This window comes from Vombatus ursinus, unplaced genomic scaffold, assembly GCF_900497805.2.
Source record: "Vombatus ursinus unplaced genomic scaffold, bare-nosed wombat genome assembly UNPS02014792.1, whole genome shotgun sequence".
NCBI classification, from domain to species: Eukaryota; Metazoa; Chordata; class Mammalia; order Diprotodontia; family Vombatidae; genus Vombatus; species Vombatus ursinus.
In genome coordinates, this window is record NW_020954570.1 from 6747274 (window position 1) to 6772592 (window position 25319).

Sequence of the window (25319 nt, forward strand, 5' to 3'; positions counted from 1 at the left end):
GGGGAATGGCAATGAAAAATATGAAAAGAAGGAACCAATCTTAAAAGTAATTACTAAATTACTAAAAACAGTGACCAACACCCACAAGACTAGTGCCAGACTTCAAACTCAGCCTCTTCATAGAATCACAACCTAGAATACCAAATTGGTATGATTAACTTTTTCAGTTACTTTTCATTCTCTAAAGTTTCCATTTCTTATATTTGCTACACTCACCTATGTTCCAAGGGATGAGTAGATAATTAGTGGATCATTCACTGAATAAAAGAAACTAAAATTATGCATAACATTTAGCAGCACACCCTTTTGACAGCAGGCCAATGTTGGCACACCCTTAATCCCAAGTCAACCACAGCTGTCTGGGTCTGATCAGAGAGCACCATTGTCTGTCACACCTTGAGTACATTGCCAACCTTAAGAGTCATAAGTGGAGGTATAATAGTATAGTAAGGCAATGAGTAAGGAAATCAAAACTGAGACTGATTCCTGACAAAGAATAGAGTATTTGTATATAAGCTCACTTCAGCCTTTCATTAACTTCAGAGAAGTGCTTGTCAGTCATCTATTAAATGAGGTTTCGCACTGCAACCAAGAATCAGTCTTGAAGTCATGCCCCCAGCAAACTTAAATCAGGGCACCTTTATAGCTTTGGAGGCCTTAAGTGACCTTAAAGAGTAGCAACTCAGGGTAGCAAACTATTGATAGGAATTTTAGCTCTGGATTTCCTCATAAGAAACAATACCTGAACTGTCTTCCCCAACTTCAGTCAATGCTAGCTTTGAACTTCACAGAATTCTTTTGAGATTCCTGACAGTGAGGGAGAAAAGATGGGCCTCCCTACCCATACTGCCTTTGCGTTGCTAGAGAATCAACCAAACTTCTATATCATAAGGCAAAATAGTATGCCTCCAAAACTCACTCTGTCAAATCTTCCTTTTGATAAGGGGAACAACCCTTTATGCCACTCCAAGTGAATTCAGTGCATTTTAATTACAGCCACCATAAATCCCTATCATCAAATTAGGAGACAGAAAGAGCATTCAATGACTCTGAAGTCAGAAGACTTTGTTTCAAATCTCACTTCTGGTGCTTACTACCCATGTGAACTTGGATAAATCATTCAATCTCCCTTGGCCTCAATTTCCTTATCTGTATAATGAGTGAATTGGACTAGATCACCTGTAAGATCCCTTATAACTCTAGATCTAACATCCTACAATGAATTCAGAGTTCAGGTCATATACATGGGGCCAAAATGAAAGAGACTGAGATTGTCACTTTGTCAAACAATTGAGATTGTTTCCACTGTTTTACATGGATAGACAGACTACCTGGATTTTATCTGACACTTTGCTAGAGGTATCCTTCAAGTGAATATGATATAGTGGAAATATCAGAGGGCCTATAGTTAGAAGCTCAGAGATTAGCCATTTTCTAGCTGTATGACCTTGGAAAAGTCTCTTCATCTCTCCAGGTTCCACTGTCTTCATCTGTACAACTGAGATGATAAAACTTGTTCTACCAACCTGATAGGTCTGAAAGCTTTCCATGAAGAGTAAAGTGTTATAAAATGTGAAAAGCAATGCCAACTACTTTGTCCTTATCTTTTTAATCTGCTCATGTATAAAGTTTTCCAAGCGTCTATGAGCTTTCAAAAGGATGAATCACTACTAGAGCAGTTTTGTATGAAATAGTTTTGTTCTTTTGCATACTGCTCCCTCTCCCAACAAACCCGATACAGAATAGTACCCACCAGAGGATCTCTTAGAAATGAATCATGCATGAAAGGAAAAGTATGTGTAGTTTTATTTTGTCAAATTTAAATTTTACATGAATATTTTGACAACACAATAGGAAAATAGCACTACACTCATGATCCATGTGTCCATTCTCCACATTGTGCCTTTGGAAAAGTCACAGAGGGGTTGGCAAAACTTATAACTCTATCAATTAACAATCAGTGATCATCCACCATATGCCCCCCAACTTTCTTCTCAGAGCATAGCCACTGTGTAGAAAGAGAAGGTTTAATGTATTAATATTTGCTGGTTAATGCTTTGATATTTACAAAGGCTGGGGAACATCTGCATGAAACTCCAGCAAAAGATTAGGAAAGTGAACAAAGACAGGACAGGATGAGCAAAAGCCAGCTGGACCGGATCTCTGGGTATGCATCTTCACTAGCACAAGATTTCCAAGACAAAGTCATGCCGTGACAATGCCAAAAACAATGTCAATTCAGATTTTTTTCTCAATTAAATCAATTGATTCAAATTTTTAATCATTTTAATTTTTTTCTTATTTTAAACTTAACAAACATGAATATAAATATTTCCATATATAAGGAATAGAAAAAATAAATTGTGTATGAAATCATAAATTTTCATTATGTGTGGCTTTTTTTTAAAGTACATTCAGCTCACATGAGGTCCAGAGGTATTCTGCTTGTCCATATTTTCCTTTGAACCTTCTCTTCTGTGGTGTGCAGTTTTTTAAATGCTTCATTGATGCCCTTAGCACTTTTTTCTATGTCTCGCTATAATTAATCCCCTTCTACCTCTTTTCCTCCTCAAAAAAAACCTCCTTTGTAACTAAAACATATAACCAAGCAAAATAAATAAACACATTAGCCATGTGAAAAATGCCTGTCTCATTTTTCACTTCTAAGGCATCACATGTATGTCAAGAAATGGTAAGCTTTTTTCTTTTCTTCTGTTCTCAAATGTCCTGATTGTTCACTACATTGAATAGAGTTAAATATTTCAGATTTTTTTCCTCTGTATAAAATGTTGCAGTTGTATAAATTGTGATGCTGTATCTGCTTACTTTACACTGTATCAATTCATACAACACAGATTTCTCAAAAACTGTCCTTTTTCCCATTTGTTCTAATATAATATAATCTGTTAAGCCATTTCTCAATTGATGGTTCCTCCACTGGTTTTCAAAGACCTGTTAAAAATATTTTTGTACATATGGGTCCTTTTCTTCTTTGATCTCTTTGATAGGCTTAACAGTAGTATTACTGGGACAAATTTTAGTAACAAAATCTAGTGGCAAAATTTCAAATTGTTTTCTAGTGTAGCTGTACCATTTCACACCTCCATTAATAACACATTATCCATGTCCTCTCCAACACTGTCTTTTTTTTGTCATCTTTGCAACTCTGATAAGTATGAGGTGGAACCTCCTAATCATTTTAACTTGCATTTATCTAATTATTAGTGATTTGGAACATTTTAATGTAGTTTCGATACCTTGCATTTCTTTCACCAAATTTCACCATGAAGTTTGGATTCAGGCAAAGGGCCACACTTGAGGACCTAGAGGGCCACATGTGGCCTCGAGGTCACAGTTTCCCCACCCCAGCTAGAGAGAAGGGAAAAGTCCCCTATCAATAGAGTACAGAGATTTTTAACTTAGAGCCTTTGATCTCTTGGGTGAAGGCAAAAAATCCTGCCCAAAAAGTTGTAGCTGCCAAAAATCCTAGCCCCAGCCTGGCTCAAGGTCCTATAAGGTAAAGGGAGCTACAGGTGGTCTAGGCTCAGCCTACTGCTCATCTAAGTGGTTTGGATGGATTCTAACAGGAAAGCAGGATTCCAAGAGTCATTACAGTAGGTTTTATTAGTGTTACACTGATTTCACTAGCAGAGGCTGGTGGTGGATGTGAACAAGGTCTAGAGATCAGCAACATAAGCAGCAAAATCTATAGGAGGGAATAGAGAAGAAGAGAGAGAAGGGAATGACTACCTAGGAGATAGAAGGTTCCAACTTAGGGAAACTGGTAATATTTGTGGGATGAAAGCACCAATCCCCAGAAATTAGCTGACATGGGAAAAAAAAAAACATGCCAAGGAAATGGCAGACTGTTTCACTGACTTGGGATCTGAATTAGGTTTGTAGAACACTGTCTTTTGGCAAAATCTCTAATATTTTATGTATCCTATATTTATCTCAAATGGAATATTACATGAAGCTCTCTGCTGTGCTCCAAAGATTAGTGGGTTTCTAGAGTCCATAGACAGCATTTCTCTCCATAGTAAGAAGTCATGATCTTTGAAACTGCTACTGTCCTAAGGTTTGATCTTTTCAATTCCCTCTACAGGAGCCTCTTCTGTTGTTGTACACTACTTTGCCAGTGTACCCTCTAGCATTTGTGATAGGATCTCCTAGTCGCTTGGGTTCTTCCTTCTCAGGATAATCATTTGCCTAAGATCATGAAAGAATAAGCACAGAAGAAATAGATGATATGTGTTCATGACATATGCTTGTTATGAAATAAGCACTTAATAAATAGATTATCTATTATCATTATAATCATCTATCACCTATCTATCAATCTATTTTTCTGTGAAAGAGATCTATTGTATGAATGCTCAGTTCTGGCACATAGACTGTCAGTCACTTCTGGCCAGTAGTAAGTTCACCTGCCCTCCATATGTTGTATTGAAACTAAACAGGTCACATCTATGCATGGAGGGGATAAGAGTCCTTTCCTTCTAACAAGAGAAAAAACAAGTAAACAAATGTGTCCAATCATTATATATAACAGTTATATACCAAGATACATCAAAAATAATAGAGAGAAAGTACTAGAAAAGGGGGTTGAGAGAGGTTTCCAGTAGAAGGTCAGATTTCAGTTAGGACTTGAAGAAAGCCAGGAAAGTGAATAGATGAGATAAGGAAGGGTAATATCCCAGGCATGGGAGACAGCCAGAGAAAATGTCCAGAACCAAGAGACAAAATTTCTTGTTCATGTAACAGCAAAGAAGCCACTGTCACTGAATTGAACATAACAGGAAGTAGGGTATATTTATATATTTTGTTAAAAATTTTTTCTACACATAGCAATATAATCATTTTTTGTTCTTAACATAGTCATTATATTTATAGTTTTCCTAATATTGAACCAATACCACATTCTTGATGTAAGTCCAACTTATTCATAGTAGATCATCTTTTTAATATTTTACTGTTTTCTCTTTGATATTCATTAGGGATAGTGATCTATAGGATTTTTTTTCTCTTCTTTATCTCTGCTTGGTTTAGGTATCAAGACTGTGTGTGAATCATAAAAGAAGTTTGACAGGCCATTTTTTGCAACTACTTTTTGTAATTAATTTATGTAATATTATTAATTGTTTTTAAATGTGTAATGGAATTCACTTTTAAATCCATATCTCCAGAGCTTTTTTTCCTTTGAGAATTCATTTGTGGCTTGTTTATTTTCTTTTTCTGAGACTGGTTTGATTAAATTCTCTATTTCTTATTCTGTTAAGCTAGATGTTTTACGTTCTCATAAATATTTATGCATCCACTTAAGTATTCAAATTTTTAGTATTTTGGTGGACTTTTTTTTTTTTTTACTAATTCTCCTTCATTTTTATACTGGTAATTTAGTTCCACTATTTCTCAGAATCAGAATGGCTAATAGTTTATCTCTTTTCTGAATTTTTTCAAAAAGCCAGATCCGTGTTGTATTTATCAATTCAAACATTGTCTCTCTCTAATGTTTAAGACCTTATTGCAGTATATTTCCTCCATTGATTAGAGCTTCAGTTCCATTTAACCAATTAACATTTTATGCTTTCAATTTTGTTAATCCCTTCTTGGGCTTTCAGAATTTATATTATTTTAGTTCCATTTTTTTGATTTGTCGATTTTCTAATGTTTTTAAAGTTACATGACCAATTAATTGATCTGTTCTTTCTCTCTTTTGTTGATAAAATTGTCTAGAATTATACATTTTCTTTTTAGGACTGTATTAACTTTATCCTGAAATTTTTGGTATGTTTTCTCATTGCTGTCATTTTCTTTGATGAAATTATTTCTATAATTTGTTCTTTGACATGTCAATTCTGTAAGATTAAAGTATTTCTTTTTAATTTTTAATCCTTTGTACCTTAATCTCTTTAACTCAATTCTCTCCCCACTCCAATCCATCCTCCAATCAGCAAAAGTGATTTTCTTAAAGCTTTAGCAGTTGCCCACTACGTACATATGTGTGTTATGTATGTATATATGTATGTATGTATACATATATGTGTATATTTTAAATCTTCCACTTGACTTTTAAAGCCTTTCATAACCTGGCCTTTTCCTACCTTCCCAATCTTCCTAACCTTTGCTCCTCTCATACTCTATACTCCAAAGGTGTTGGCCTCCTTTCTGTTTCTAGTCCAAGACATTCCATCTCTTCTGATTCAGTGAATTTTCATTGGCTGTCCTTTATGACTGGGGTGCTCTTCCTCCTCATCTTCACCTCCTGGCTTCCCTCAAGTCTCAGCTAAAATGTTGTCTTCTGCAAGAAGCGTTTCTTGATCCCTCTTACTGTTCGTTCTTTCTCTCTAATGTAACCATATGAGCTCTTGAAGGAAGAGACTCTTTTGTCTTTCTTTGCATTCCCAGCACTAAGGGTGCTGCTAAGGTGGTTTTTGTTGTTGTTGTTGTTGTTGTTTTGTTTTGTTTTGTTTTTCTTACTAGGCAATGGGGTTAAGTGACTTGCCCAGGGTCACACAGCTAGTAAGTATCAAGTGTCTGAGGCTGGATTTGAACTTAGGTCCTCCTGACTCCAGGGCTGGTGCTCTATCCACTCCACCACCTAGCTGCTCCATTAAGGTATATTCTTGACCCAATCCCCAATATCCAATTTTCCTGGCCAGGGCCCTGCCCCTTATATACCCCCTAGAGACCCTTCTGGTCAGGAAGCTATTGCCCTTCTTGAGTTTTCCTGGTCAAGGAAGAAGCTAAAGGGCTTCTGTACTCAGAGCTTCTGGCCTGTTTCCCTGTACTTCTGCTGGACTCTTTGGCAAGATGCCCCTTTCCAGTTTCTGAAGCTTCTTGTTGATGAAGGAGCTTACAAAAGACTCCGAGTGTTTGAGTCGTTGTATGATCAATTTAGATCTTTTTGGACCATGCTGGAGTAAAATGGAAGAGCTGTGCTCCTCTACCTCTTTCACATGGTCATTTTAACTGGAACTTTAGTTATTCTATATTGAAGAAATAAAACAAATGGTTGAATGTCTTGCTTTCAATAGGTCGGACATCTGTCTTAGAGATATAGAACCTGACTGGATATATGTTTTAAACAACAATAAAAAAAGAAGAAAAACATTCACCTTGTTTTAGATTATGCTTAATTTGTATCCACTAAGTATTTGGAAAGAGCTTTAGTAAATTACACATTGTTGTTTCTGCCTTTATGTGGCTTTCCAAAATGCTGCTATCATACTTTTTCATCTCAGCCTCACCTCTCTGCAATATGCAGGCTAGACATGATTGAGAGGTAATCACCAATGAGAGATGCACCTGACAGAGATGGAGTAGCTGACAAGTTGCTAAACATAATGTTAAACTGTTCTGTTATTATTGAGGAGTGGGAAGCTTTTCTTTAAAAGAACTCCCAACTTAAAAGTCAAAGTGATTAATATTCCTAGCAGTCAGAGTGCATGGAGATCTGTATGGATGATGGAATACCATACTCATTCTTGAACTTGTAGTGACACATACTCACTTCTTTAATAAGTTTCAATATTTCAGGCTCTTAAAAAGAGTTGAGTCTAAAAGGTTGTAAAGATTTTTAACCTAACAAATAAATATCATGTAATCATAAGCAGAAGGGTGAGTCACAGCTAACTCAGAGGTGCAGCTCATCTTCAAAGAAAGACTAAATTGACCCTACGCAGCACATGATAGAACAGAAGCTGTTCCAGAGGCTTCTTAGAGAAAGACAAACCCAGCTACCACCCACCACACATTTATTGTGGCTTAGAAGATTGCTAATATTTCTCCTTTCAGTTGGAATTGAACTTTTTTTTCAATGTTTTTGAAAATTTTACTGAATTAAACCAAATAAGGATCTTCATCCATCAATGGTAATGTAGTATCATACAGTGTGGTATGGTATGATGTGATGTGGTATGGTAGAAAGAGTACTAGACTGTAAGTCAGAAACATTCCAGTCCCGGAACAGTGATTTCCTGGCTATATGACTTTGGCAAGTCACTTCACTTGTCTGGATCAGTTTCTTCTTCTGGAAAATGGGGTAGCTTAGAATTTTTAAGGCTTAAATACTAAAGCTTAAATGGTTTCTATACTTGAGAAGTCTGATTCCATCAAATAATCACATAACCTAACATGATGCAGGACTCCAAATATGACATCTTAGGCATTTCAACTTATACAAAACAGAATTCTGTCTTTTCTCCAAAAATCTTGCCTCTTCCAAACTTCCATATTTCTCCTTGTGGTACCACCATACTCCTATAACTCAGGTTGGAAACCTCCAGGTAATACTCAACTCCTCATGTTCACTCACCCCACATATATCATGAGATGCCAAATCTTGCCATTTATATTCACACATCTCTAGCAGCTGATCCCTTGAAGTTTCCGCCCTCGTTCAGATTCTCATCACTTCTCACCTAGATTATTGAAACTTCCCTTTAATTGGTCTCCTTGCCTCAAGTTCATTGATGGACACCAGACCATCATATACACTGCCCCTAAAGAAATTTTAGATCTGGCAACTGACACCCCTACTTAATTAACTGCAGTGGCTCCCCATCACCTTCAGGGTAGTTTACGGTTTTATAAACTCCTCTATTTAGCTTTTAAAGTTTTTTCACAACCTAGTCTCAACCTATTTTTTTAATTTCATTGGCAATTACTTCTTTTACTCTGATATAGGTGAACTGTCATTCTCTCTATTCCTTGCACATTACACTCCATCACCAATCTCTGAACCTTTACATTGGCCATTCCCCTGTTTTCAACTCTGCCTCAAAATATCCATTTCTTCCTTTGAGATGCCATTCAAGCACCATTTTCTGATTCCTCCAGATTCTAACAATTGCTGTGCCTTCCCCCCCAAGTTATCTCCCATTTTATGTATATATGCACATATGTACATGCATGTGTTTATGCACACACATATATACATGTATGTATATATTTACACACATACATTTGAATCTATTAACTTTGCTTTATTATCTGTACTTGCAGCCCCAGTCCATAGTATAGTGTCTAGCATATAGTAATCAGCTAATACTTGATAACTGATTGGTTCTACCTTCAAGACACAACTGGTATATGTTTCCCTCTCTCCTGTTACACACACACATATATAGACACACACAAACTCGATAAATTTCAGTGACTGCCTATTATCTTCAAGTTCAAATTTAAAGTCCTCTACTTGGCATTTAAAACTATTCACAAACCAACCGCAATCTTTCTGCACTTTACTCTTTGTGTTTTATGATCTAGCCACACTGTTCTACTTGGTATTTGGTGCATGTGATACTCCGTTTTCTGAATAACTACTTTGGCACCATCCCCCATCTCTCTTCACCTCTGCTGTTCAGTATTCCTGACTTCCTCCAAGAATCACCTCAAAGGCCACCATCAGCAAGATGACTTTCCCGGTCCCTCCAACCTCTAAAGCCTTCCTTCATAATGTTACCTTCCATACACTCTGTATATAATTTGTGTGTACCTACTTATTTATAAGTTGTTCTCCCCCACCCATTAGAATGTAAGTTGCTTTAAGGCAGAAATTGGTTTTGTCTTTCTTTGTATCCCTATCACTGAGCACAGTACCTATCACATAATAAACATTTAATAAATGATTGTTGACTGACTGACTGACATTGACAATATAAAAGACACGAATATTTTTTGAAATAAATACAGTGAAAAATTAGTTTTCATTTCCCAGAGTCTAAATGATGAAAAAATAAATGAATAAATAAAAAGGCACCTCTTAATAATTTAACAAGTATAACGCACTATGCTAAGTACTTGTAATAAAAATAAAGAATCAAGATAGTTCCTGCATTCAAGGAGCTTGAATTCTAATAGGGGAAGACAGATGCAAGCCTGATGGAAAGTTGCCATGGCCTTTTTGATGCAGGGACAAAATAGATGGCAATGCATTTTCTTTAATGTCATTGCCATTTGTAAAACTATAACAGATTATTCAAGTCAAATATTTTACTCACATCTGGCATTGTTTTGTTTTGTTTGCAGGAATTCTTAAATATCCCTCTTTATACTTTATCTATCTTATTGAATATCCATCTTTTTTCATTGATGATTAGATTCAAGTTTTCAGGGTATGGCATTTTGAGTTGCATTGTCAGTTCCTTTATTTTTTGATACTGCATTCCCTTTTGTAGTTTCTAAAGGTTGTAGAATAGGCTTGTCTTATTTGAATTTTGTTTCCTTTGTATTCAAAGATCATTCTCCTAGCCAGTTACAAAATTTGTTGCATTAGAATAGTTAACTATAAACACTTTGTGTCTTAGAAGTTGAAATGTAGGGGCAGCTAGGTGGCCCAGTAGATAGAGGTCTGGCCTTGGAGTCAGGAGGACCTGAGTTCAAATCTGGCCTCAGACACTTGAAACTTACTAGCTGTGTGACCCTGGGCAAGTCACTTAACTCTGATTGCCTCACCAAAAAAAAGCAAAAAAAAAAGTTGAAATGTAGGATATTTTCCTGGAGATCTGTAGATTCTGTGTTTGGTCCTTTGTTTTCTCTATTGACAAGTTTTGAGTAGTTTTCCTGTATTGTTTCCTGAATTATGTTTTTCAGGTTTTTGTGATTTGGGGGGTCATATTCTTCTGGGTGATATATAATAACCCTTAAGTTATTTGTCAAATACAGATAATATAATTGACACAACACTTCATAGACTACTTGAACACTGCAAAGTGAGTGAGTGGACTGAGTGAGTGAATGATGAAAAAGAAAGAGGAAAAATACAAGGAAAAAACTCAAACTTTAAGATTCAACCTTTGGTTGTATAAAAGTGGTACTACCACCTATTAGAGAGAGCAGTTATTGAGAAAGGCAGTTAGCTTTGAAGGAAAAATTCATTGATTTTGTCTAAGATGAATTTGACATTGTAGGGAAAAATCCAAGTGGGTATATCCAATAAGCAATTGGAGATGAGAATATAGGTCTCAGAGATACAAATTTGATAGTTATTGGCACAAAAGTTGAAGACAAATACTATCCAATTCCTCCACAAATTCCACCTCTCCTCCCTTAATGTTTCAAAATTTTTGTCTTATTGAGATAATATTAATTTTTATACCAATAATTCTGTAACTCCAAGGAACTGTTGCAAATGAGCTAACCATTCCCATCATCTTTCAAATTATATCTCCTTTCTATTACCTATAGGGTGCATCGACATCATGCTTCCAGATATGTTAGAATTTATTGTTTCTATAATGCCAGGCATTCTACCATGGGCTGATTGACCATATGCCTGAAACATTCATATGTTACTTATATTCTACAACTAAATTTAAGCATGAAACAAATCCAGTGCTTTATAGATATCTATATTTACATATTTGTATTTTAAAAGTCATCATGGAGCTATTTTGTAATTTCCTTAGAATTTAAAATTGTGAATTTGTACCCAACTTCCCTTTCCCCAAAAAGGTAGCTAAGTTGCACTTTCCCATTCTGGAAATTTTAATTGGATTTTCTTTAATGTTATCTGGGAAAGGACTAGAAAAAAGAGACAATTGGAGGAGAAATCAATGCCTTAGAGATTGAGGGAGTATAGAACAGGGCTTTTGGGGACATCTACATATTTGGCCAATAAACAAATGTTAAGGAGATGGGAGAAGGAAATTGAGAATTAGCACCTATTTCCAAATAACCCACACTGGGACAGGAGTGCCTATAATCTTATTTGTCATAATGGAATTGAGCTGGGGGTGGTAGGAAGTCTCCTTCTAAACTTGACCTTTCATTTTAGCACTGTTCTGCACTCGGGGCACAAAAAATGGGCCTTGAGGAACCATGAAAAACAACATTCAGTATTTGCTAGAGGAGGAGTTATCCATTCTTCTTCTATCAGGACTGCAAAAAGGACATTAAAAAAATTTCACAAAAAGTAGAATAGCAACCAAATGACTACGATCTCTTTTTTATTCCCATCATGACTTTCATGCTTTCATGAAGCACCCTGTCTAAGCTTAACAAACAGGATCCTGGAAGCAGATCTCAAACTCTATCTTGAATTCAAGATTATAAGAGCAGTTTTCTAATAATGCAAGTTATTATCAATGATTTAGAGATGATACTTTGAACTTAGAGGACCTTTTGGCCAAGGCACTTAACTGACATTAACTCCATTAATTCTCATATTATAGCAGTAAAATTGCAATTATTAATATCCTGATTTTATGGATGGAGAAACTGAGGTAAAGAAGTTAAGTAGAGGGATGCTATTAAGCTCCAGACTATACTTTCCAGCACTAGTGTGCACTTGATTAGATTCTGAAAAAGAACATTGCCATATATTTTATTCAACCCTGGGGTGACATGATTTGCTATAATATCCATGGCCATGCCACACATTATAGCTTTAAGGTTTTTAGTACTATTAGTTGGCAAGATGGCCTGAGACTTTTGGCATAGGTGAGCTTCTGGGGGAAGAAACATCTTGAATTTATTTACTTATTCAATTCCTAGAAACTATCCTCTTGGGGAACTCAGAACATTTTACAAAAACTAAATAAAACCTCCTCTACGTTCCCCAGATCTCATATGGCAGGAGAGATGCAGCAATAAAATATATTTAAGTATAGGAAAGCAAATCAATTCTAAGGTTCTTTGATTACCTGGAAAAAAACAAAGACAATCTGAAATACATTTATTCAGATGATTGACCACGTACATTTGTGAAAGGAAACTGTTTACTTCTATTACACAAGGATGTTTGGTCTCCATAGTGGCCCTTAACCTAGCTGTCTTAGCCGTGAAGGACTCTGTATTCAGTTTCCCAAGAGTTTATATCTCTGTGTATCTTTCTGGGTGGCAACAAACCAAGACAAACATGGCTGTGACTGATAGGTGTATGAAAACATACATGTCAGCACATGCTGAAAACATCAGACACAAGCCTGTAGGTCCTGTCCACACTGGTAAAAGAAAGAGGACTCTGTTTGACAACTGTTTTACAACATCTTGATAACTAGCACTGCTTCCATCTGATTTGGTCAAAGCCTGTGCTCTGTGTTTTGCTTTTCTAAAACCAGGCTTACAGAATCTAGATCTCTGGCTTTATCTCTTGCTCATTTCTCACATTATTTCAAGGAAATATTGTGGCACTTCCTCACCTAGTTAGACACAAAATCAAACCACACAAACTGTTTTTACATTTCCTTTTTATTTTTTTAAATTAAATTTTATTTTTTAATAAAAAAAAATCATCTTCTATCACTCATACCCACCCACTAACAATTGATAAAGAAAAACAAAACTCCTATTACAAACAAGTACAGTCAAGCAAAACAAATTCCCATGTTGGTCATGTCAAAAAAAAAAAGTCTCAATATGCTTTCTGAGTCCATAGCCTCTCTGTCATGAGGAGTATAACACTGTGAGTCCTCTGGAATCATGTCTGCTCATTCCATTGATCAGAGTTCCCAAGTCATTTAGAGTTGGTTGTGTTTATAATATTATCATTGTATAAACCATTCTTCCAATTTTGCTCACTTCACTCTGCCTACAAGTCTTCCCACATCTCTCTGAAGCCATCCTTTCAGCATTTGTTACAGCACAATAGTATTCTATCACATTTGTGTACTCGAATTTAATCATTGATTCCCTGATTGGTGGGTCTCCACTCAGTTTCCAATTCTTTGCCACTACAAAAAGAATGGCTATAAATATTTTTATGTATCCTTAGCTAGTTTGTTTTGCTTAGAATTAATTCATCCCTTGCTTCACCCTCCCTCTTACCCCTACCCTTTCCTATTCTCCTTTTCTCCCTGTTTCCCGGTTGAAATATCTGTGTGTCAGTCAGTCAGTCAGTAAGCATTTATTACAAATATACTATGTGCCAGGCATTGTGCTAAACACTGTGGATACACAAAGCAATTGTATTTTTCCCTCCTTTGATAAAATCAGATAAGAATAAGGTTCAAGTATGGACCGCTTCCCCCATCCCTCCTTCCTTGTGTACCCCAGTTACATAAGATGATTTTTCCCATCCTTTCTCTTTTTCTATGCTATAGTATTAATTTTTCCCTCTCACTTTCTTTTCTTCTTTCAAGATCATCAAAAAATAACAGAACCATTACCCTGTTTAAGTGTTTAGTCATGTCCAACTCTTCATGACTTCTTGTTCAGGATTTTCTTGGCATAGACACTGAAGTAGTTTGCCATTTCCTTCTCCATTAATTTCATAGATCAGGAAATTGAGGCAAACAGAATTAAGTGCCATGCCCAGGGTAAAATAGCTAATAAGTGTCTGAGGCAGAATTTGAACTCAGGTCTTCCTGACTCCAGGTCTAGCACTCCATCCACTGTACCATCTACATGTTAAGTGACTTGCCCAAGGTCACACAGCTAGTAAGTATCTGAGGCTAGATTTGAACTCGTGAACACGAATCTTCCTGATTCTAAATCAGCCCAGTGCTCTGTCCACTATGCCACCTACCTGCCTCACCCTATCCAAAAGCCTCTAAAACCCTTAGTGATGATAAAGTTCTGAGGGGTTGCATACATTTTCTTCCCATATGGGAATGTAAACAATTTAACCTTGGTTAGTCTCTCCTGATTTGTCACTCATGTTTACCTTTTAATGCTTTTCTTGAGCCTTGTGTTTGAATATCAAATTTTCTATTCACCTTTAATTTTTCATCGAGAATGCTTGGAAGTTCTCTATTCCACTAAAGATCCATTTTTCCCCTTATTTATTATTATACTTGGTTTTGCCAGGTAAGTTGTTATTGTTGGTAAGCCTATATCTTTTGTCTTCTAGAATATCATATTCCAAGCTTCCCACTCCTTTATGATGGTAGCTACTAAATTGTGTGGGATCCTGACATGATCCTGTGATCAGGTGTGTTCCTTGGTACTTATATTCTTTTTTTTCCAATTGCTTGCAGTATTTCTTTTTCTTTGACTTGGAAACTTTGGATTTTGGCCATGATATCCCTGGCAGTTTTCATTTGAAAATTTATTCCAAGAGATGATGGGTAGATTCTTTTGATTTCTATATTCCCCTCTGGTCCTAAGGGATCCAGGCAGTTTTCTTTTATGATTTCTTGAAATATGAGGCTCTTGTTTTGGGCATGACTTTCTGTTATCACTGGTAGTCCAGTGATTTCTAAATTATCTTTCTTCAATTTAGTTTTCAGATCAGTCATTTTTGCTGTGGGATACCTTACATTTTCTTTTTTTTCTTTTGATTTTGTTTTATTACTTATTCTTATCTCATAGAATCATTTACTTCTACTCAATCTATTCTAATTTTCCAGGAATTTGTTGCTAGTAAAAGGTTGGTATTTCTTTTGCCATATTTTTTATTCTCTTTCTATTTTCTTTCAGAATCCTTCCTTTTCTATTGTTTTTCTTTACCATTCTGATTTCATTTATAAAATCATTTTAACTATTTTAAAAAAAACCTCTTACTTCCTCTGTTCCAGAATTCTAGTTGAATTTGTGCCCAATCTATTTTCCTTTGAAGTTTTGCCTATTGCAGATGCTTTCAAATGATTCTCTCCTTCTGGGTCTGTATCTTGAGCATCACTGTCGCCATAATAGATTTTTATGATGAGGTTCTTTTTTCACTTACACATTCTTTCAGCCCACTTTCTGACCTCAGACTAGGGCCAGGCAGTGTACTTCTAAAGAAAATGTCTGGTCTGAACCTGGTGCTACTTTCTTAGAGTACTGAATGTTGAGTTATTTCAATATCTCAAAGACAACTAGAGCTAGGAATCTAGGAGATTTATGTATTACCAATATGGTCTAATTCAGGGAAAAGATTAATTTCCACCCCACTCCAGTCTGAGTTCCACCAGTTCTGACCTAAATTTGGGTCTATACAGTACACCTGTGGATTTGCCCCAATAAGAGTTCCAGTAGAGTGCAACTGGCTTCAGCTCCCAACCATTATCAGCCAGGAGAAAATTCTGCTAGCTCAAAGTGACAAAACTGTTTGATATATCACCTAGACTCACCACTGCTCCTTGCCCTGGAATGCCACCCTAAGTTCAGTTCTCCTTCAGCCTTGGTTCTATGACCTGGTACTGTGTAAATAAAAATAGATTTGTCAGTCAGTTACTATTCCTTCACCCTTCACAAAATCAGGCCCCTTTTTACTGGATTTGGAACCTCTTATTGCCCTGATGCACAGCCTTTCCCTAAACTAGAATGCTCCATACCCCTGTTCCCATTGTCTGCAGATCTCTGTTTCCCTAAACCATCCTGGACAAGAAAAATTACTCCCTGTGATTTTTATCATGGATTTCCTGATCATAACTCAATTTAGTGCATTTTCTAGGTCTGTATGGAGGTGTATCAACTGTAAATCTTCCTCCTATCCATTCTTACATTTGAAACCACCTATAAATGGAGGCTCAAAGAGTCTCTCCATTCTTTGACATATTCCCCAAACCTTTATGATCAGCTCCTTCACAAGATGATCACACACCTTTTTACTTTGTAATCATATCAGTGATTTCTTTGGTACAGAGAATTTCCAATGAGAAAACTTCAACAATGAACATGAACCCTTGCATTCAGTCTCTGAGACTTGTTTATGAATGTTAAAAAGTTAAGTAATGATTTGCCCAGGATCACTCAGACAATACATATATGTATATATATCAGAAATGGGACTTGAACACAGATCTTTCTGACTTTCAGGCCCCTTCTCTTATCCACTATACTTATTGGCCCTAGAATGCAGAACAGTGAGAGTGATATATAAAAATAAAAACTACCATTGTGATTTAAAGTATTCTTTCCACTATAGTAATCACTTAATTGTCTAAGGATTCACAAAGTAAGGCACAGACTTTGTCTTTTGAAAGTGACAAAATGCCCAGGTGATTTTAAATATGGACTTCAACATTTTAGGACCTTTCAGTCTGGAAACAACTCAACCAAAATTTATATACACCACGTAATGTGAGACTTGGCTAAAAGCAAATCTGCCCTTAGAGAAAGATAGTCCATTTTAAACAAAGCTAATTTAAAAACCTGAAATGAAAATAAATCAGCCGAGCACCAGCTTCAAATGCAGAGAGCCATGCAGTCCACATAGCAGACGCAGTCAGACCACAGCCATCCTCCCTCTCAAAAATAAAAGGGCAAAGGAACCTGGGAGGATCCTTCCCTGAGCTCTGCCTATGTGGGAAGTGTTAGGCTAAGGCTTTTGAAAACGACATTAATCACATTTGGATCCATGTACCTGAGGAAAAAAAGCTATCTCTGGAATCTGATTTCTGTGTTTCAAATAATAAAAAGCTTTTAGGATGTGTCTGGATGAGATAGAATCACCCCCTCCTACTATACTACCTCCAAATTCTTAAATGTGTGTAAATGGAAAACATACTGTGGGTCTTTATTCCACCAGGCAGCTAGAAATAAATCAAGATCACTCCTCCCTGGGTCCCCACCCCACTCTCACTCTCCTGATATCCCACAGATGTGCAGCATTATTGGGAGGAGCACAAATTCTTTATAAAATTAAGACATGGAAAGTGCTTTATTTACCACTGAAATCCCTAGCCTGTAACTTCACAACCATGTCCCATTCAAATATTAATCTGAGTACTTGTATCCTGTCAACCTAAAAGTTACCCTAGTCATTTCAATTAGACGGTGTATTCCACATTTTCCATCCAGAAGTGATATCTTGTTGCAATGTGATATTAATAGCCAAGAGGTTACAGCCCAGAGGTGGTTGCAAGTCACTGGTGAGCAACGCAATTCATGTATAATGTATAAAACGTGTAAATCACTTTAGGATCCTGCTGGGTTCAAGGACCCATATAAATATCAGTCATTACCATAATTGACATTAAACTGGATGCTGGAGACACAATAGCTGAATACAAATGCAAGAATGTTCGTGTATGGTTCATTCATATCTAAAAATATGTGAAACGTATCACAGAGCTCATGAAAAGGCTTTTAACTGATTTTAATAGTAGTCATTATAATAGAAAATGAAACTTCTTGTAACAGTGATGAACTAGGAAGAAACAAAGGAGAGGTAACCAGTGCAGCACCCCAGTGCCCTGCCAGAATTACTGTGCATCATTCTTGCTTTCAACAGTCAGCTAGCTCTTTTTGTCAAAAAGTACCACCATCTAATGAAACAATTAAGGCTTGACAGTTTAAATAAGCTATTTTGTTCTTCTCAGGCATAAGTGCCAGCCACTAAGACTAACTATACCCACTACTTCCCTATCAGCCAAGTCATTGTTATACCAGATAGAGTGCCCTAAAAATAAAATCCATTTTGTATGTAAAGAATCATCAAGTCAGGTCATGCCTGCTCCTCAGGGCAGACTTGCAGTGTACTAATTTCATTTTGCTATTTTTACACGTGGCCTCCTTGGATCTCTTAGTATGTCCTACATAGCAATACAAAGCCCACAGTTAATGCTCATGGCTTTCATTCTAATCACCTCTGTAGATATCTCCCTCCTTTGTTCCCCCCAGCAATTGCATGAAGGCCTATATGTAGGACCAGAAATAGTCACACTAATGATAATAGGGTCACATCTGGGTGAATGAAACCTACTGGGCCTTGCAGAGCAGATAGGGTGTTAGAAGATCAAATCAATGTTTCAACCTAGATGTGGCAGGACACCCTAGGAATTCTCCAGCCTAAGGCAATGGTCCTCAAAACACAGAACCATTTCCAAAGACACCACAGTAGAAATTCTACCTTACTTGACATCATCTAAAGGCTAGTAATTATCCTCAATGAGAAGGTGAAAGGTATATTTATATATCATATATAACACACACATATAGACATAAGTGTATATGTTATATGTTTATACATATTTACATACATATGCATGAGTATATATGCATGTGTAAACATACATATATGTGTGTGAATGTGTGTGTGTGTGTGTGTGTGTGTGTGTGTGTGTATGCCCCCTTTTAGAGCTCATTGAGGAAATTGCACAGTAAGGGCAAAATGGCATAGTGCATAGTGGACAGCAACATGCTGAGCTTGGCATCTGAAAGATCTGGGTTCAGATTCTGCTTTTCCATTTGTGTGATTTTCAATAGGTTTAGGGCAACTCTATAGGACATCTCCATAAGGTTATTGGTGTTACCTACCTGCAGTGGTAGAAGGAGCTTCCGATTGATGAAATTGTGCCCTTTGGCATGTAAATAAATCAGGGTGTTTTTTCTAAAACAAGATTTAGAAAGCTAAAGTTAGGCCTGACTGAGGGATAGAAATGGGATAAAGGCTGGAAGGGTTATTTCATTGGTAGGGAGAACTTCCAAGTGAGGAAACTCTCTCTACCATTGGATGTCAGGATCTTCTCACAACTTAGCATCTTCAGGCCTCTGAAATCATGCTTTGTCATTGCATTGATCAGAGTTCTAAAGCATTTCAAAGTTGTTTTTCTCTTTAATGTTGTCATTGTATAATTTGTTTACTTATGCTCACATCACACTGCATCAGTTCATAGAAGGCTTCCCAGTTTTTTCTGAAATTGTCCTTTTTATCATTTCTTATGGTGCAATAATATTCCATTATATTCATGTACTATAATTTGTAGTTCCATTAAGAAAGAACTACATCCCCTCCTTCAAGTTAGGTGATTGAATTAAAATACAGAAAGAGGTCCATGGTATTTGACATGGACATATAGAAATTTGTTTAGCTTGACTATTCGTATTTGCCGTGAGGGTTTTCTTTTTTTATTGTTCTGTGTGGGCATGGAGAGACATGGAAGTGAGAGAAAATATTTGCTTATTAATTTAAAAAATAATGTTTTTTGAAAAAATAAAATTGCCTAGTTAAGTGGTTCCTCAGGCTAACATGGCTTATATGTCAGAGAAAAGCCTTGGGCTCAGGTCTTACTCTAGCCAGATAAATTCAAGAATTAAAGTCCTTTGATAACTAAAACATAGAATTGTATCTATGAGTTTAAAATTTTTTTTAAGAGAAGTTTCATGGATTTATTTTGTTGTTTACACTATAATCATATAATCATTCTCCCCTCCAATACCTCATTTTCCATTGTAACAAAGAAAAATAGTTAAGTAAAACCAACTGACAATATAAGCAATATTTCACCTTCAATTAGATTATGATTTCCATTACCCAACTAAATGTGTTTTATCAGACATCCTCTGGAACATAGACTGGTCATTGCATTTAATTTGTGTGAAGGTGCCTATTACTATTATTTTCCTTCATTTTACTCAAATAATTGGGTATACTGTTCTTTCAATTCTGCTTCCTTTGCCATATATCAATTCTTACAAATCTTCCTATATTCCTCAAAATTTCTAATATTCATCACTTTCCATGGGAAAAATTACATTGCACAACATTCATGTGCCATGATTTGTTTAGCCATTCCCAATTAGGGGAATGTTTCTTTGTTTCCTTTTCTTTTTGCTAACACAAAAACTACTGCTATGAATCTTTCTGTATACATGAGACCTTTCTGTCTTTGATCTCTTTGGGCTGAATCAAGGATATGAGCAATTTACTGTTCTCACTCACTTTCCTATTGTTTTCCAGAATGGTTGTAGCAATGCACAACTTTATCAATATTGCACTAGTGTGCCTGTGTTCCTACAGTCTTTCTAATATTATTTCCCTCATTGCCATTTTGATGGGTTTGAGATAAAGGCTCAATTTTATTCATTTGGATTTTTCTTTTTATTAGTGATATGAATAGTTGTTGATAGTTTTAAATTCTCCCTTTGAAAATTTTTTATATAATTTGACATTTGGCTCCTAGTTTTATAAAGAAGCAGAAAAGGCCTCCTGAAAAATGTAGGATTTGAGTTTAATCTTGAAGGAAGCCAGGGCAAGTGATGCAAAGGTAAAAAGGGAAAGCATGTGTAAAACAAGATAGGAATAGAGTACTATGTAAAGTAGAGTGACTAGATTATAGATTTGTGGAGGACAGTAAAGTATACAAAGATTGGATAGATAGGAAGAGGAATGGTTGTGAAGAAAATGCCAAACAGAAGATTTTATATTTGTTCATGGTGGGAATAGGGAGCCACTGGAGTAAAATTCATTTGTGGGAGAGGGTGACTTGCTCATACCTATACTTTCAAGAAATCACTTTAGACACTGAGAAAAGAATAAATTAGAAAAATCTGAGGCAGGAAGATAGAAAGCTATTATAATAGTCCAGGTTAGAAGCAACGAGGGCCCAAACTAGGGAGGTAGTTATTTGAGTGGAAGAAATAAACAATATGAGAGATATTGTGAAAGTTAAAACAACAATATTTGTCAATGGATTGGATATATGGAGTGAATGAGAATGAGGAATCAAGGACGACATTGAGGTTTGTGGCTTCCCTTTCTAAAATTCATCTCCTTCCTTTCCATTTTTAGTGGACTCTAGAATCTAATCTTCCATTCATGGAAGTTATGTTGTTTTGAGTTGCCAACTATTCTTTGCTTTCAAGAATATTATGGTCCAATTTCTTCGTTGATTTCTTATAACTAAGGTGCAGTCTTGTCCTATGAGCCCTTCCTTTCTTTCATATATTTAGTTACCGTAAGTGTTAGTTACTGACTATTAGACTGGACAGATCCTTAAAAGGATCTTAGCCTGTTCTCAATGCCTTTAGTCAAGATAATATCTTAACCAATTTAGAGAGCTAAAAATCTATTCTTTTTTTAACAACCCCAGAGAAATATTTCATTATCTCTTTTAATAACGGTACTTAAAAACAATTACTGACAAAAAATTCTTTATGTATAAAACCTAAAGCCTTTTTGACTTCTTTAAATACTCTTGTTTTGTCCTCAGTAAAGAACAACTGGCAACTATACTCTGTAGTCACCTTTCGTGATACACATAGAACAAGCCATCTCCAGTCATCCTGATCTATATCTGGCCACCAGACCCAGATAGCTCCAGAGGGGAGAGTGAGGCTGGTGACTTTGCACAGCTGTCCCTCACTTAAATCCAATTCACTTGCACGTCAGGGCATTACCTCTCTGATGTCATGGTCTTCTTTGAGAACGAAGGACAAACAGGTTCTGCTTCTGGCAGTAAAGATGGCAGAGTAAGAAGTAAATCACTCTCACCATCCCTTATTAACCTCTGAAAGCCCAGAAAATATCACCCTGAGATATTTATTTCAGCTGGAACAACTGAACCAACAAAAAGACAGGGTGGAGCACTCCTATAGCCCAGGAAGCTTGAAGGATTAATGGGAAAGGTCCCTCTTACCCTGGGGGAAGGGGAGCAGTACAGAATGGGAGACATACCAACAAGTTAGCAGAAAGGCCCACCTCAGCATACCAGGGGGAGATCCTGAACCACAGGTGGTGGAGCAGGCAAGCACCGACACCAGGACCCTGTAGCACCTCAGTCCAGGGAGGGGAACCAGTGGAAACCAGCTTGGAAAACCACCATGTGCCATGGTGTTCTCCAGCAGCCAAGTCTCCTACTGCCTAAGCAAAACTCTGGGAAGCACAGCTCCAAGGGGGAAAGCCCCAAGGGGAGAAACATCCTGCAGCAGTGAAACACCCATCTGCAAGGAGCTGAAGAAAGTGAAAGATCCAGGTGAGCAGTCAACCTCCAGGCACCATACTACCCACCCCACCCCTAGGGCTCTAGTGTTGCTGATTCCAGTCCAACACCAGATAAGCTACCAGAACCCTACAGCCTCCAACTGCCAGCATCTGAGGCCCCAACACACAAAGCCAATGACCAGGCCCTGAGCTCCCAGCATAAGAAGCTTGGGTCAGTGCCTCCTGCTCCTCAGCAGGAGAGTTCATTTTTTAAAGGCCAGGAAATAAGCAATCACAATGAGCAAAAAGAAACATACCACAGATTCTTATTATGGGGACAGTGAAGATCAAGGCAGAAATTCTGAAGAGGACAACATTGTCAACAAACCCACATCTGAAACCTCCAAAGGGAATATGAACTGGTATGAATCCCAAAAGTTCAAGAAGGATTTTAAAAGTCAAATAAGAGAGGTAGAAGAAAAATTGGGAAAAGAAATGAAAGGTATGCAAGAGACAGTCAATAGCTTTGAAAAGGGAGTGCAAAAATTAACTGTAGAAAACAAGTCCTTAAAAAAAAAAATTGGCCAACTGGAAAAAAAAAAGTAGACTGAAGAAAACACCTCCTTAAAAAGCAGAATTGGCCAAATAGAAAAAAGGCCCAAAAACTCATTGAGGAGTAATGTAAAATGGGCCAAATGGAGAATGAGGTACAAAACCTAATAGAAGAAAACAATTTGTTAAAAATTAGAATTGAGCAAATGGAAGCTACTGACTCTATGAAAGATCAAGAATCAGTCAAACAGAAACAGAGGAATGAAAAAATAGATGAAAATGTAAAATACTTCATTGGTAAAACAACTGACCTAGAAAATCGATCCAGGAGAGACAATTTAAAATTACTGGTCTACCTGAAAATCACAATGAAAAAAAGAGCCTAGACAGCATCTTTCAGGAAATCATCAAGGAAACCTACCCTGAGGTTAGTTCCCTCAGTAGTTTTACCCTCTGGTAGCCATAGAAAGAATCCACCAATCACCTCCTGAAAGAGATACCAAATTGAAAACGCCAAGGAATATAGTAGCCAAATTCCAAAATTACCAGATCAAAGAGAAAATACTGCAAGCAGCCAGAGAGAAATAATTTAAATATCATGGAACCACAATCAGGATTACGCAACACCTTGCAGCTTCTACATTAAAAGATCGTAGGGCATGGAACATGATATTCCATAAGGCAAAGGAGCTTAAGTTACAACCAAGGATCAACTACCCAGCAAAAATGAGCATAATCTTTCAGGGGAGGAGATGGATATTCAATGAAATAGGGGACTTCCAAGCCTTCCTGATAAAAAGACCAGAACTCCACAGAAAATTTGATCTTCAAATACAAGACTCAAGAGAGACATAAAAAGGTAAATAGGACAGAAAAACAACAACAGCATATTATTAAGAAAAGGCAAACTGTTTACAACCTTACAATGGAAGATAACACTTGTAACTCTTGAGAATTATATTGTTATTACACCATTTTAAAGGGGTATACATAGAGGGGATGGATATAAGTTGACTTTGATGTAATGATAAAAAAAATCAAATTAAGTGGGTTAAATGGATCTAAGTAAGTGGATTAATCTGATCTAATTAAGAGATTGTACTGGGAGAAAAAGAAAGGAGTAGGCAGACAAGGGTAAATTATGTTATAGGAAAAGGCACAAAAACTTATTACAGTAGAAGGAAAGAAGGTAGAGAGATGAGCCTTTGAACCTTACTCTCATCGATTTGGTTCAAGGAGGGAATAACATAATCAGTTAGGTAAAGAAATCTAACTTGCCCTATAGGCAGTAGGAAAGAAAAGGGGAAAGAAAAGGGAGAGGAAATAGAAGGGAGGGAAGAAGTAGTAAGGGTAAAGGGAAAGAAAATGGAGGGGGCTAATAGAAGGGAGGGGGGACTGAGGGAGGTGGGACTGAGGGAGGCAGTGGTCAAAAGCAAAATACTAGTGAGGAGGGAAAGGGAGAAAGGAGAAAGAAAAGCATAAACAGGGGGGAAATAGGATGAAGAGAAAGACAGATAGTAATCATAACTGTGAATGTGAATGGGATGAACTCTCTCATAAAATGGAAGCAGATAGCAAAATGGATTAAAAACCATAATGCTACAATATATTGTTTCCAGGAAACATATTTGAAACAGAGGGACACACACAGAGTAAAGGTAAAAGGCTGGAGTAGAATGTAGTATGCCTCAGCTGAAGTAAAAAAAAAAAAGCAGGGATAGCAATCCTGATCTCAGACAAAACAAAAGCAAAAATAGATCCCATATCCTGCTAAAAGGCACCACAGACGATGAAGTAATATCATTACTAAACATATATGCACCAAATGGTATAGCATCCAAATTCTTAGAGGAGAAGCTCAGGGAGTTACAGGAAGAAATAGACAGCAAAACTATACTAGTGGGAGACCTCAACCTCCCCCTCTTTGAACTAGATAAATCTAACCACAAAGTAAACAAGAAGGAAGTTAAGGAGATGAATAGAATTTTAGAAAAGTTAGATATGGTAGACCTCTGGAGGAAATTGAATGGGGATAGAAAGGAATATACTTTTTTCTCATAGTACATGTCACATACACAAAAATTGACCATGTACTAGGGCATAAACACCTCACAATCCAATGCAGAAAGGCAGAAATATTAAATTCATCCTTTTCAGATCATGATGCAATAAAAATTATATGTCATAAAGGGCCATGGAAAAATAGACTAAAAATTAATTGGAAACTAAATAATCTAATCCTAAAGACTGAATG

The 25319-nt window shown here is 36.7% G+C and overlaps 1 pseudogene; it reads left to right on the forward strand.

Moving 5' to 3' along the window:
• The window catches only part of LOC114048297, a 53717-nt pseudogene that overhangs the window by 15201 nt on the left and 13197 nt on the right, over positions 1-25319 (forward strand).